Genomic DNA, 14,063 nt, shown 5'->3' with positions numbered 1-14,063 from the left:
TGATGGACAAACATTCAGACCGTCCCAGCAGTGTTCTGGAATACTATGTGTGGGACAGACACTCAGACCCCAGCAGCAGTGTTTTGGAATCCTATGTGAGGTACAAACATTCAAACCCTGGAATCAGTGTTCTGGAATCGTATGTGAGGGAAAAACTTTCAGACCACAGCAGCTGTGTTCTGGAATCCTATGTGATGGACAAACATTCAGACCCTCGTAGCAGTGTTCTGGAATCTTATGTGAGGGACAAACATTCAGACTACAGCAGGAGTGTTCTGGAATCCTATGTGAGGGAGAAACATTCAGACCCCAGCAGCAGTGTTCTGGAATCCTACGTGAGGCACCATCATTCAGATCATTGCATTAGTGTTCTGGAATTCTAAGTGAGGGAAAAACATTCATAACCTAGCAGCAGTGTTCTGGAATGCTATGTGAGGGACAAACATTCAGACCCCAGCAGCAGTGTTCTGGAATCCTATGTGAGGGACAATCATTCAGATCATTGCATTAGTGTTTTGCAATCCTATTTGAAGGACAAACACTCAGACCCCAGGAGCAGTGTTCTGGAATCTTATGTGAGGGACAGACATTCAGACCGCAGCAGCAGTGTTCTGGAATCTTATGTGAGGGACAAACATTCAGACCACGGCAGCAGTGTTCTGGAATCCTATGTGAGGGACAAACAGACCACAGCAAGAGTGTTCTGGAATCTTATGTGAGGGACAGATATTCAGACCATGGCAGCAGTGTTCTGGAATCATATGTAACAGACATTCAGACCACAGCAGGAGTGTTCTGGAATCCTATGTGAAGGACTAACATTCAGACCACAGCAGCAGTGTTCTGGAATTCTATGTAACAGACAAACATTCAGAACCTCGTAGCAGTGTTCTGGAATCCTATGTGAGGGACAGACATTTAGACCCTCGCAGCAGTGCTCTGGAATCCTATGTGAGGGAGAAACCTTTAGACCCTTGCAGCAGCGTTCTGGAGTTCTATGTGAGGGACAGACATTCAGAACCCAGCAGCAGTGTTCTGGAATCCTATGTGAGGTACAAACATTTAGACCCCAGCAGCAGTGTTCTGGAATCCTATGTGAGGGACATTCAGACCATGGCAGCAGTCTTCTGGAATCCTATGTAACGGACAAATATGCAGAACCTCGTAGCAGTGATCTGGATTCCTATGTGAGGTACAAACATTCACTCCCCAGCAGCAGTGTTCTGGAATCCTATGTGAGGGTCAAACATTCTGACCCTCGTAGCAGTGTTCTGGAATTCTATGTGAGGGACAGACATTCAGACCCCAGCAGCAGTGTTCTGGAATCCTATGTGAGGGACAAACATTCAGACCCCAGCAGCAGTGTTCTGGAATCCTAGGTTAAGGGCAAACATTCAGACCCCAGCATCAATGTTCTGGAATCCTATGTGAGGGACAAACATTCAGACCCTCGTAGCAGTGTTCTCGAATCCTATGTGAGGGAGAAACATTCAGACTTCAGGAGCAGCGTTTTGGTATCGTATGTGAGGGACAAACACACAGACCCCAGCAGCCGTGTTCTGGAATGCTATGATTGGGTCTATACTGTGAACCTCAGAAGTGTTCCTCCGTTTAATTAATTTTCCACCTTAGGTGGAACATGATTAGAATGGGCTGCAGTGGAAGGGGATATTTCCCTTTCCCTCCGTTATTTAGTCTCTGATTATACTAGAGCAGATTAGGCTGAAGTTAAGTAGTTTCTCCTGTGGACAAGCCTTGTTAAGATGGGGTGCTCTGGCATATTTCAAAATGGTTTTCCTTTTTCCTTCCAAAAGGTTGAAGCAGGAGGGGAGTTTTTTCAGGTATTTGTCACAGGAGCCTGGTGAAGCTCCATGAGACAATTTTACAGTATTGTGCCCCTCACTCACAATAACTCTATCTCTTTGTAGTTTTTACCACTTAGAGTTGTCCACGCGGATCCTCCAGCCATTCACCAGTTACAGTTTGAGTTTTTCTACTCCAGCACTGATTCCAAAGTTGGTTTCAGTAGTGAGTCCGTTTTCCTGTAAGCCATAAAGTCCTATATTCACTTCTCTGTCTCTGCAATCCTGGGGGCAGTGGTTTGCCCTGTGTCCTCCCCTGAGTTTCAAATCTAGAAAGAATTGTTGATTTTTTAGTCTGTTCGGCTTTTTATTTGTTGTTAAGGTTGTGTCATATTAATTTGTTGTGAAGATTGTTATTAAAAATTATTGTAAAGTAATTATTGATTACTTCCAAGCTTCTTACATGCAGAAATAGGAACCTGGAATGTGTTTCTAAAACTGTTTTCTCAATGCGTATATGCACAGTTAAAGGATTTTTTTCCACAGGACTATGGTCGTGATGAATTATATTAGTAGACTTCCGAATATTGAATTTTTCTTTATTCGTGGAATAAACTCAGAAAGTTCCTTCTTGGTCTTCACAGTCTATTTCTTTTCTTGTGTAAATGTTAGTGTTTCTGTAGATTCTGTAGTTGTTTCTTTTATTCTTTCATTCTCTTATTTTCATTTGTTCTGATGGATTCAGGTACCATTGAAATGCTGGTAGTTTCCAAATCTTTATCTTTAGTTTTGATCTCTCTTCTGAACCACTGGAGCCATATTCCCAATTGCCAGTTGGACATTCCTACATATGGAACCTCAGATGTTTCACACATGATATGTCAAGTCTGTGTCACTTCTGGTTATCATATTCTTTTATTTTTTGCAAACTTCACTTCACAACACCAGTACCAAACTAGCTGGATCATGGCAGATAACTTGGAAACAAAACTCCCCTTTTTACCCACTGCACAGCAAATTGGTACCAAATCCTGTTTCTACATTTTTTTCCTTTTAAGAACTGCTTCCCTATTGTGTATTCTTACACTCCATGTCCTGATGTAGGTGGTCACATCTGTCTTCCTGTTTACTCCCTTCTGGCTTTCCCTTAAGCCCTTTCCCATTCTCTTTCTCAGGGATGGCTGTTAAAATGCCAATATGGTCATGTAACTTTTCTGTCCTTACTGGACCTCCTTATTTACACCTGTTTGTGAAGTGACTATGTTCACCCTGGGTGGATACAGCAATTTTTTGTCCCATAGAAAGGAAATTTTGAAATGCTAGTGTATATGCTTTTAATTATACTTACCCTTTTGTATCCATGGGTTTTGCATCTGTGGATTCAGCCAACTTCAGATTGAAAATATTCCCACAAAAATAGATGGTTGTCTCTGTGCAGAGCATCTACAGAAATTTTTCTTGTCATTATTTCCTAAACAGTACAGTATAAGAGCCATTTATGTAGCATTACATTGTCTTCAGTATTATATGTAATCTAAAGAGTTAAAGTTCAGTCATGCATGGCTTATTAATGGGATTACTTTCTGAGAAATGCATCTTTAGGTAATTTCATTGTTTTGTGAACTTCATAGTGTTACAAAAACCTACATGATATGTATATTTTTATTTATATGTTTTTGGTATATAGGTAACCAGATGGCTCAGAGCCGTTATTGAATATAGTTTTCTGCACTTCATCTGCAATGCCAATATCAGGTTTCTGTGTATGTTTCATCATCATCTTATGGGACTATTGTGATATACATGTTTCATCATTGACTGAAATGTTATTATGCAGCTCATGACTGTATATAGGAGGATGTACATAAGTTTTATGCAAATATGAGACTAGTTTATATAAGAGAGTTATCTAATCTGTGGATTTTGGTATCTGGGAGTATCTTGGAATCAGTCCTCATGGATACTGAGGAAGTAATGTAATGTAAAAATGATAGGTGCATAAGAATTTTTGAAATTAGGTCAAATATTTAAATGCAGAATCACTGCATAATCAATTCCTTAAATATTGCCTTTAGCTTTCATCACTGCCCAGGATCATTCGTCTAGGCATGGTGCTGTCCAGAGTTCCATTAAAGTGGTGTGTGTTCTCTTTGCCTTTGTGAGTAGACTTCTGATACTTTCCCATAGTCATGAGGATTCATGATTCGTGTGGAAGAGCCAAACACCTGATTTTTCAGTAAAGTGGAACCTCATGATGCAAAATAAAACTTATTTTCTTCTTCTCTCTTATTTTAGTCTGCATTGAACTTGTGTCTCAATGAGTTCACCTAAACATCATTCCCAGTATGTGTTTATACTTATATATTCATAACCAGATCATGAGCTCCTTTGAGGAGTAGAATTTTATTCCTCTTTTTTTTTTTTTTTTTGAGAGATAGGCTCTCTGTTGGCCAGGCTGGAGTTCAGTGGTGTGATCATAACTCACTGCACTGTCAAACTCCTGGGCTTAAGCAATCCTTCAGCCTCAGTTTCCAGAGTAGCCAGGACTACAGGCATGCAGCATGATGCCTATTTTTTTTATTATTTTTGTAGTGAGAGGGTTTTGCATTTTGTTTATACTTTTATCCCCAGCAATAAGGATGGTTCTAGATCTATAAGGTGAACTTTGTAATACAATTTTATTAATTCATAAGTTATTACAGTGGAAGCATATTTCTACTGTGATTACTCCTTCTCTCACCATAAACAGTACAAAACAAACTACATCTTATGTAAAATACATATAAGACACATGGACACACAAGAGAGTGAATTCCCAGATTCATGTTCTTTTGACCCTGGGCTGATGCTTTGACTTGAGGAAAAATGTGCCATTACAGGGGTTGGTGTCCTTTGAAGATGTGGCTGTGCACTTCACCTGGGAGGAGTGGCAGGACCTGGATGACGTTCAGAGGACCCTCTACAGGGACGTGATGCTGGAGACCTACAGCAGCCTGGTATCATTGGGTGAGTAAAACTTCCCAGTAACTCCCAGGAATGTGTTTTGTTGTTGGTAAATATAGGAACCCTTTTAAGGTATAATAATATTTACTTGTAAGATTCCAGTTGATGAAAAATGTGTCACTACTCTGTAATGAAGTGTTCAAATTGGCTCCTTCATTGCGCAGTCCCTGAAGCCCAGCTGTTGTCATTCTGAAAAGGATTTGACTTAGTGGTTTGACAAAGTCTTCCACTGTTTCTCGTTATCAGGGCATTGCATTCCCAAACCTGAGAGGATCTTCAAGCTAGAGCAAGGAGCAGAGCCATGGATAGTAGAAGAAGCCCCAAACCTGAGACTTTCAAGTCAGTTGGTGAATATTGGGCAGGGAGGCCTGGAGGACTAATGCCCAGCAGATTTTTGTAGTGTTATCTTGTTTTCACCACTTTTTTCCCTAGATCTTTGACCTGAAGACTGTTGGTCTGCATTAAATGTGCATTATATAGTCCCCAGGGGTAACTCTCATGCATATATCCCAGTCTCTTATTTTTCTGAGTATCTTCTATTTACCCCAAATCCAATCCCTGCCATCCTCTCCTCAGGCCTTTTTCTTTGCTATTTGTTTTCTCTATTTCCCTCTTTTCCTCTATTCTGATGTATCTTAAAAAATTTTTTTGGACATTCATGCATTTATTTATCTGTTGAATGTATCTTAAGCGATTTTTAAGAATCAGTCATTATAACAATGATGATGAAAATAGTGTTTCATTTTAAGCTGTAGCTTTATTCTTGTTTTATTTGTTATTAAACAGATAGTTCTCACTCTGTTTCTCAGACTGAAGTGCAGTGGCATGATTATAGTTCACTGTAATGATGAACTCCTGGGCTCAAGTGTTCCTCACACCCTAGCCTCCCAAGTAGCTAGGACTACAGGTGTGTGCCACCACACCCGGCTAATTTTTTATTGTTTGTGGAGATGAGGTCTTGTTCTATTGCCCAGGCTGGTCTCGAACTTCTGGCCTTAAATGATCCTTGTAGACCCCCACCTACAAAAAAAAAAAATAGTAGCTGAGTATGGTGACATGGGCTTGTAATCCCAGGTTTTATAATTGGGAGGCTGAGGTGGAAGGATTGCTTGAGCTCAGGAGTTTGAAGCTTCAGTGAGCTATGATAGCAACACTGCACTCCAGCCTGGGTAACAGAGTAAGATCCTGTCTCAGAAAGAAATTATGAAGCTGAGGGGGACCCATCATAGGGGCCTGGATAGGGGTGGTGCTGGACCTGGGAGGAGAACCAGAAGATTCTGGGTCTCAAGTCCAAAGAAACCAATTATTTCCTGTTGAAGGGCTCAGATTTCTGTTTGAGAGTGGAGTTTGTAGTTATCATTTGAAGATGAGAAATGTACAGGAAACTTCATTTTTAAATGAAACTGTGTGACATCTGAAACTCCAAAACACAAAATAAAACCCTTCAAAAATGGTGAATTACCAAGCAGGGGTGTGTGAGTGGAGAGGGGCAGGGCTGATGATCTCAGAAGGAACCAGAAATACACTTTTCAAAGATGACGGGCACAGCCTGAGTTGCAGAACCAATCCTTCAGATCACCAGTGTGGTTTTTTGACTGGAGCTTCTGTGCCTATTATGGTTCTGGGAAGCAGGGGTTGTCATGTTTAAGTAGGAATTTGCCAGGATCTGTTTTTGTTTAACATGGGGAATAAGAGATTTTCTGCTTGGAAAACCTCCAGACACATTTAACCATTCTCAGGGAAGAGTGAAAGGTTAAATATAGGCAAAATCCTGTCCACAAGCTACTTCCATGCTTAGGAGACAGAAAAATGGCCATCTCCTGTACCTGCCAGTTGCTGACCCAGGGAAAACTGGCTATCTTCAAAGAAGAATAATGAAAAAATAGCAGCTATTAAAACAGCCACTATTATATGAATAAATAGGAAAAAAGAGAGAAAACAAATGACAGATAATGAGCACTTATTAAAACCTATGAGTAGGAAGTAGATGCATATTATTACCAAATAATTCTTTGTGAAATAAAAAAGAACAGGAAAACTTCAAATGCAAAGAAAAACTCAATTGAACATTAGAAAATATACTGATTTATTACATTATGTTAGTAGGAACAGGAAACATATGGGTATAAAACCAATACCCATTATTTATTTTTATCAAATCTTACTCCACTGGGATAGGAAGCAGTTTTTTTTACCTTTACACAAGCATTCTGTAAGACATGCTCATGTGTGGTTCATGGATACCTTTTTCTCATTTCAGCTGTCCAGATCCTTGATGACCTTATTGAAAGGAGCCATGAAAGTCATGATAGATTTTTCTGGCAAATTGTAATCATCAACAGCAACACATCAATTCAGGAGAGAGTTGAATTAGGAAAAACATTTAATTTGAACTCAAACCATGTTTTAAATCTGATTATAAATAATGGAAACAGTTCAGGAATGAAGCCTGGGCAGTTTAATGTTTGCCAGAACATGATTTTCCCTATTAAGCCTGGTGAGACACAGTCTGGAGAGAAACCTCATGTCCCTGATATAACTAGGAGATCCCACAGACATCATGAACATCTTACTCAGCATCACAAGATTCAAACTCTGCTGCAGCCTTTTCAATGTAATGAACAAGGGAAAACCTTCAACACGGAGGCAATGTTCTTTATACGTAAGAGGGTTCATACAGGACAGAGCTTTGATAAATATAATGAATATAAGAAAGCCTGTAATAATTCAGCTGTTATCGTCCAAGGGATAACTCAGGTAGGTCAGCCAACTTGCTGTAGAAAGTCTGACATCACTAAACATCAGCGAACACATGCAGGAGAGAAACCCTATGAATGTGTTGAATGTGAGAAACTCTCCATTAGCAAATCAGACCTTATGATACAGCACAAGATGCCTACTGAGGAAAAACCTTATGCCTGTAACTGGTGTGAAAAATTGTTCAGCTATAAGTCCAGCCTCACTATCCATCAGAGAATTCACACAGGAGAAAAGCCCTATGGATGCAATGAATGTGGGAAAACCTTTCGCCGTAAGTCATTCCTCACTTTACATCAGAGAACTCACACAGGGGATAAACCCTACAAATGTATTGAATGTGGAAAAACTTTTCACCATAAGTCACTTCTCACTTTACATCACAGAACTCACTCAGGGGAAAAGCCCTATCAGTGTAGTGAATGTGGAAAAACCTTTAGCCAGAAGTCATACCTCACAATACATCATAGAACTCACACCGGGGAAAAGCCCTATGCATGTGATCATTGTGAAAAAGCATTTAGCCATAAGTCAAGGCTTACTGTCCATCAGAGAACACACACAGGGGAAAAACCCTATGAATGTAATGAGTGTGGAAAACCCTTTATCAATAAGTCGAACCTCAGGATACATCAGAGAACTCACACAGGGGAAAAACCCTATGAATGCAATGAATGTGGGAAAACCTTTCACCGTAAGTCATTCCTCACTGTCCATCAAAGGACTCACACAGGGGAAAAACCCTATGAATGCAATGAATGTGGGAAAACGTTTCACCGTAAATCATTCCTCACTGTCCATCAGAGAACTCACACTGGGGAAAAACCATATGCATGTAACGAATGTGGAAAAACATATAGCCACAAGTCATACCTTACAGTACATCACAGAACTCACACAGGGGAAAAACCCTATAAATGTAATGAATGTGGAAAATCCTTTTACTGTAAGTCATTCCTAACTATACATCAGAGAACTCATGCTGGCAAAAAACCCTATGAATGTAATGAATGTGAGAAAACCTTTATCAATAAGTTAAACCTTGGGATACACAAGAGAACGAACACAGGGGAAAGACCCTATGAATGTAATGAATGTGGAAAAACCTTTCATCAGAAATCAAATCTCAGCACCCATCAGGGAACTCACACAGGGGAGAAACCTTACTTATGTAATGAATGTGGAAAAACTTTTTGTCAGAAATCATACCTTATTATACATCAGAGAACTCACACCGGGGAAAAGCCCTATGAATGTAATGAATGTGGAAAATCCTTTCATCAGAAGGCAAATCTTCGGAAGCATCAAGGTATTCACATGGGGGAGAAACCCTATGAATGTAGTGAATGTGGAAAAACTTTCAGTCAGAAGTCAGTCCTCACTGTACATCATAGAACCCATACTGGAGAAAAACCTTACGAATGTAATGAGTGTGGGAAAACCTTTTGTCACAAGTCAAACCTCAATACGCATCAGGGAACTCACTCAGGAGAGAAACCCTATGAATGTGATGAATGTAGGAAAACTTTTTACGATAAGACAGTTCTCACCATACATCAGATAACTCACACAGGTGAGAAGCCATTTCAGTGTAAAGAATGTAGGAAAACCTTCTCCCAGAAGTCAAAACTCTTTGTACATCACAGAACTCACACAGGGGAAAAACCCTTTAGATGTAATGAATGTAGGAAAACTTTCTCCCAGAAGTCAGGCCTCAATATACATCAGAGAACACACACAGGAGAAAAACCTTATGAATGTAAGGAATGTGGGAAAACCTTTTGTCAGAAGTCACACCTCAGCAGGAATCAACAAACCCATATAGGAGAGAAATCTGACGTAGCTGAGGCAGGCTATGTGTTCCCTCAAAATGACTCTTTTTTCCCTTGAACACACAACCTACACCTCTCCGGCTACTATTATAGATTTCTCCATGCTCAGTCTAGGAGAATATGGACACAAATGGTGACCATTACTTCCTGGCCTACCAACAAGAAGGTCTTAACCATGCTGTAACAGATGTGCTATCATGCAGGCTTTCTTGTTCCCATTGTTACAGCACACTTCACACTTTAATGTCACAGATATGGCTGTTTTCCTAGAAGCTCATGTACCAACCTCTGCCAGCTTCAAACATTTCTTCCGCAACTTCCTCACTTCTCTTCTCCATAGAATTGAAGAGAGTTAGGGCCTTTCTCAGGATTAGGCTTTGTCTCAAGGGAATGTTGGGGCTGATTTGATCTTCTGTGCAGACCACTCAGACTTTCTCTGTATCAGTAAAAATCTGTTTTGTTTTTAAAAATCATTCATGTGTTCACTGGAGTAGCACCTATAACTTCCTTCAAGAACTTTTTCTTTGCATTCACAACTTGGGTAGCTGATGCAGGAAGCTTAGCTTTGGTCTGTCTTAGCTTCCAACATGCCTTCTTCACTAAGCTTGATGATTTCTGCCTTTTGATTTGAAGTGACAGACGTGCACACTTCTTTTCACTTGAACACATGGTGGCCACTGCAGAGTGAAGTGGCCTAATTTCATTGTTGTATCTTGGGGAATGGGGGGCTGGAAGAGAGAAATAGAGACAGGGAAATGACTAGTCAATGAAGCAGTCAAACACATTTTTCCATCATGTTTGTTGTCTTCCATAGAGTTCCAGCACCCTGAGACAATTCCAATAGTAACATCAGAAATCACTGATCACAGATCATCATAACAGATGTGATAACTAAAATCTTTGAAAGATTGTGGGGATTGCCAAAAGATGTGACACAGATGTGAAGTGAGCACATGGTGTTGGAAAAATGGTGCTGGTCAGACTTGTTGAGCACTTCGTGGCCACAAATCTTTAATTTGTTAAAAAGGTGATGTTGCCAAGCAAAATAAAGTGAAGCTCGATAAAGTGAGATGTGCCTCTATTTTGATGGGCTCTAACAATTTGTCTTTTCATTGGTACATTTAGACCATTGACATTCAAAGTGATTGTACAGTTGGATTAATTTTGCCATATCATTTTCCATTCACTCCTATTGTTCTTTGTTCTTGCTTTGTCCTCCACTCTTTTTCTGCCTTTTATGGAGTTGATGATTTTATGATTTTTGTTTCCTCTCTTGCTTTTTTTTTTTTTTATTGAGACACTCACCCAGGCTGGAGTGCAGTGGTGTGATCATGGCTCCCTGCAGCCTCAACCTCGTGGGTTCAAGTGATCCTTCCACCTCAGTCTCCCAGTTAGCTAGGACTACAAGTATGCAATTAGCTAGGACTACAAGTATGCAATTAGCTAGGACTACAGGTATGCAATTAGCTAGGACTACAAGTATGCAATTAGCTAGGACTACAAGTATGCAATTAGCTAGGACTACAAGTATGCAATTAGCTAGGACTACAAGTATGCTATTAGCTAGGACTACAAGTATGCAATTAGCTAGTACTACGAGTATGCACCACCATACCTGGCCTTTTCTTTTCTGTAGGGATAGGGTCTCACTGTGTTGCTCAGGATAGTCTCTAACTCCTGGACTCAAGCCATCTTTCTACCTTGGCATGAGCCACTATACCTGGCCTGTTTTCTCTTTTTAACATTTTTATACTTTGGTTTTTACTAGTTGCCCTGGAGTTTGCAGTATAGACTTGCAACAAATCCAAGTCCACCTTCAAATAACAGTATACCAGTTCAGTTACTTCAACTGTCTTCTAATAGAAATGTAATACCAGTTTCTCTCATATTCCCATCTGTTGTGTTATTGTTGCCATTTGTTTCACTTATATGTAAGCATACATAGCCTTGTATATATTAAGTATGTAATTGGCTGGGTGCCTTGGCTTAAGCCTCTAATCCCAATACTTTGGGAGGCTGAGGCAGGTGGATCATGAGGTCAGGAGATGTAGACCCTCCTTGCTAACACGGTGAAACCCCATCTCTACTAAAAATACAAAAAATTAGTTGGACGTGGTGGCACACGCCTGTAGTCCCAGCTACTCGGGAGGCTGGGACATGAGAATTGCTTGAACCAGGGAGGAGGTGGAGGTTGCAGTGAGCTGAGATTGCATCACTGCACTCCAGCCTGGGTGACAGAGCAAGACTCTGTCTCAAAAAAAAAAAAAGTATATAATTGCATACATTGTTATTATATACAAACTGTTATATGTTAGGTCAATTAAAAATAAAAAGCAGCTGGGTACAGTGGCTTATGCCTGTAATTCCAGCAGGTTGGGAGGCCGAGGTGGGCAGATCATGAGGTCAGGAGATCGAGACCATCCTAGCTAACATGGTGAAATCCCACCTCTACTATAAATACAAAAACAAAATTAGCCGAGTGTGGTGGAGGGTGCCTGTAGTCCCAGCTACTCGGGAGGCTGAGGCAGGAGAATGGCATGAACCTGGAAGGCAGAGTTTGCAGTGAGCCGAGATCATGCTACTGCACTCCAGCCTGGGTGACAGAGTGAGACTCCATCTCAAAAAAAGCATTTTACCACCACTTTTTCCTTCTCTAATGTTCTTTTTAAAGTGTAGATTCAGGCTGGGTGTGGTGGCTCACACCTGTAATCCCAGCACTTTGGGAGGCCGAGATGGGTGGATCATGAGGTTAGGAGTTCAAGACTAGCCTGGCAAAGATGGTGAAACACTGTCTCTAATAAAAATACAAAAAAATTAGCCAGGCGTGGTGGAGGGCTCCTGTAATCCCAGCTACTTGGGAGGCTGAGGCAGAGAATTGCTTGAACCTGGGAGGCAGAGGTTGCAATGAGCCAAGAATGTGCCACTGCACTCCAGCCTGGGCAACAGAGTGAGACTCTGTCTCAAAATAAATAAATAAAAATAAACACAATGTAGATTCAGTTTTCAGATGTATATCTTTTTTTTCTCTAGATAAGGTTTAATATTTTCTCACATGACACATCTGCTGGTAACAAGTTTCCTCAACTTTTGTTTGTCCAGGGAATGTTTTATTTCTCATTTACTTTTGAAAGAAGATCTCACAGGGCACTGAAATCTTAGTTGATTTTTTTTTTTTCTCTCAGCGTGTTTAATATTTCATTCCACTCTCTTTTTACTTTCGTGATTCTGAGATGTTGAATGTAATTCCTTTTTTTTTTTTTTTTTTTTTTTTTGGAGACAGAGTCTTGCTCTGTCACCCAGGCTGGAGTGCAGTGGCGCAATCTCGGCTCACTGCAAGGTCTGCCTCCCGGGTCCACACCATTCTCCTGCCTCAGCCTCCCGAGTAGCTAGGACTACAGGCTCCCACCACGCCTGGCTAATTTTTTGTATTTTTTAGTGGAGACGGAGTTTCACTGTATTAGCCAGGATGGTCTCGATCTCCTGACCTTATGATCCACCCACCTCGGCCTCCCAAAGTACTGGGATTACAGGCATGAGCCACCGAGCCTGGCCTGAATGTGATTCTTATCTTTGTTTCTCTATAGGTAAGATGTTGTCCAGTCCACCTTTGGTTTCTTTTGGAGTTGATTTTTATACAGTTGGAGAATAATATGCCTAGGTGTAGGTTTTTGGCATGTATCCTGCCTGGTGTGCTCTGAGCTTCCTGGATCTTTGGTTTTGGTGTCTGACATTAACAGTGGAAGTTGTTAGACATGATTGTTGCAAATGTTTCTTCTATTTCTCTCTCTTCTCCTTCTGGTATTCTCATAACTCTATGTTACACCTTTTCTAGCTGTCCCACAGTTCTTGGATATTACTTTCCATTGTTTTCAGTTTTTAAAGTTTCTTTCAATGTTTCCAGAGCTCAGAGACTCTTTCCTTTGTTGTGTTCAGTCTACTAATAAGCCAATCAAAGACATTCTTCAGGTCTGTTGCAGTATTTTTTTATCTGTTTCTTTTTTGTTCTTTCCTTGTACTTCTGTCTCTGCTTACATTGCCTATCTGTTCTTGAATGCTGTCTCCTTTGTTCATCAGAGCCCTTAGCATACTACTCAGAGATTTTTTTAAAAATTCTTGTCTGATAATTCCAGTATCATAGCTGTGTCTTGTTCTGATGATCTGCCACTTCAAATTGTGTGTTTTGCCTTTTAGTATGCCTTGTGCTTTTTCTTCATTCCTAGATATGAGATACCAGGTAAAAGGAACTACTGTAACAGTGCATCCAGTAATGCTGGGAAGCTGTGGAGGTGAGGGGAAGCTTAGTCCATCCACCAGCATAACTTAGAGCAAGTAATTTGTAAACAACAGAAGTTTATTGCTCGGTTTAGAGGCTAGAAAGTCCAAGGTCAAGGTTCCCGGAGATTCAGTGTTTGATGAGACCCATTCCTCATAGATGGTGCCAGCTATATGTCCTCTCATGTTGGAATGGACAAAGAAGCTTCCTTTGGCCTCTTTCATAAGTGCACTAATCCCAATCAGGATGTCTTTGCCATTACCTTTCAAAGGTCCCACCCCTTAATTCTAGTGCATTGGAGACTCGGTTTCAACAGGTACATTTTGCAGGGGGTCGGGCAGGGACCAAATATTCAGACCGTAGCAGAAGTGTTCTGGAGTCTTATGACTGGGCCTC

The 14,063-nt window shown here is 40.6% G+C and overlaps 1 pseudogene; it reads left to right on the top strand.

Annotated features, from left to right (window-relative positions):
- Window positions 1-13,591, top strand: part of LOC134738250 (zinc finger protein 717-like) — a 48,360-nt pseudogene extending 34,769 nt beyond the window's left edge.
- Window positions 13,592-14,063: the final 472 nt, after the last annotated feature.

Source organism: Pongo pygmaeus, chromosome 16, assembly GCF_028885625.2.
Source record: "Pongo pygmaeus isolate AG05252 chromosome 16, NHGRI_mPonPyg2-v2.0_pri, whole genome shotgun sequence".
NCBI classification, from domain to species: Eukaryota; Metazoa; Chordata; class Mammalia; order Primates; family Hominidae; genus Pongo; species Pongo pygmaeus.
The sequence above is the reverse complement of the archived record's forward strand: the minus strand, read 5'-3'. Positions and strand labels throughout refer to the sequence as shown.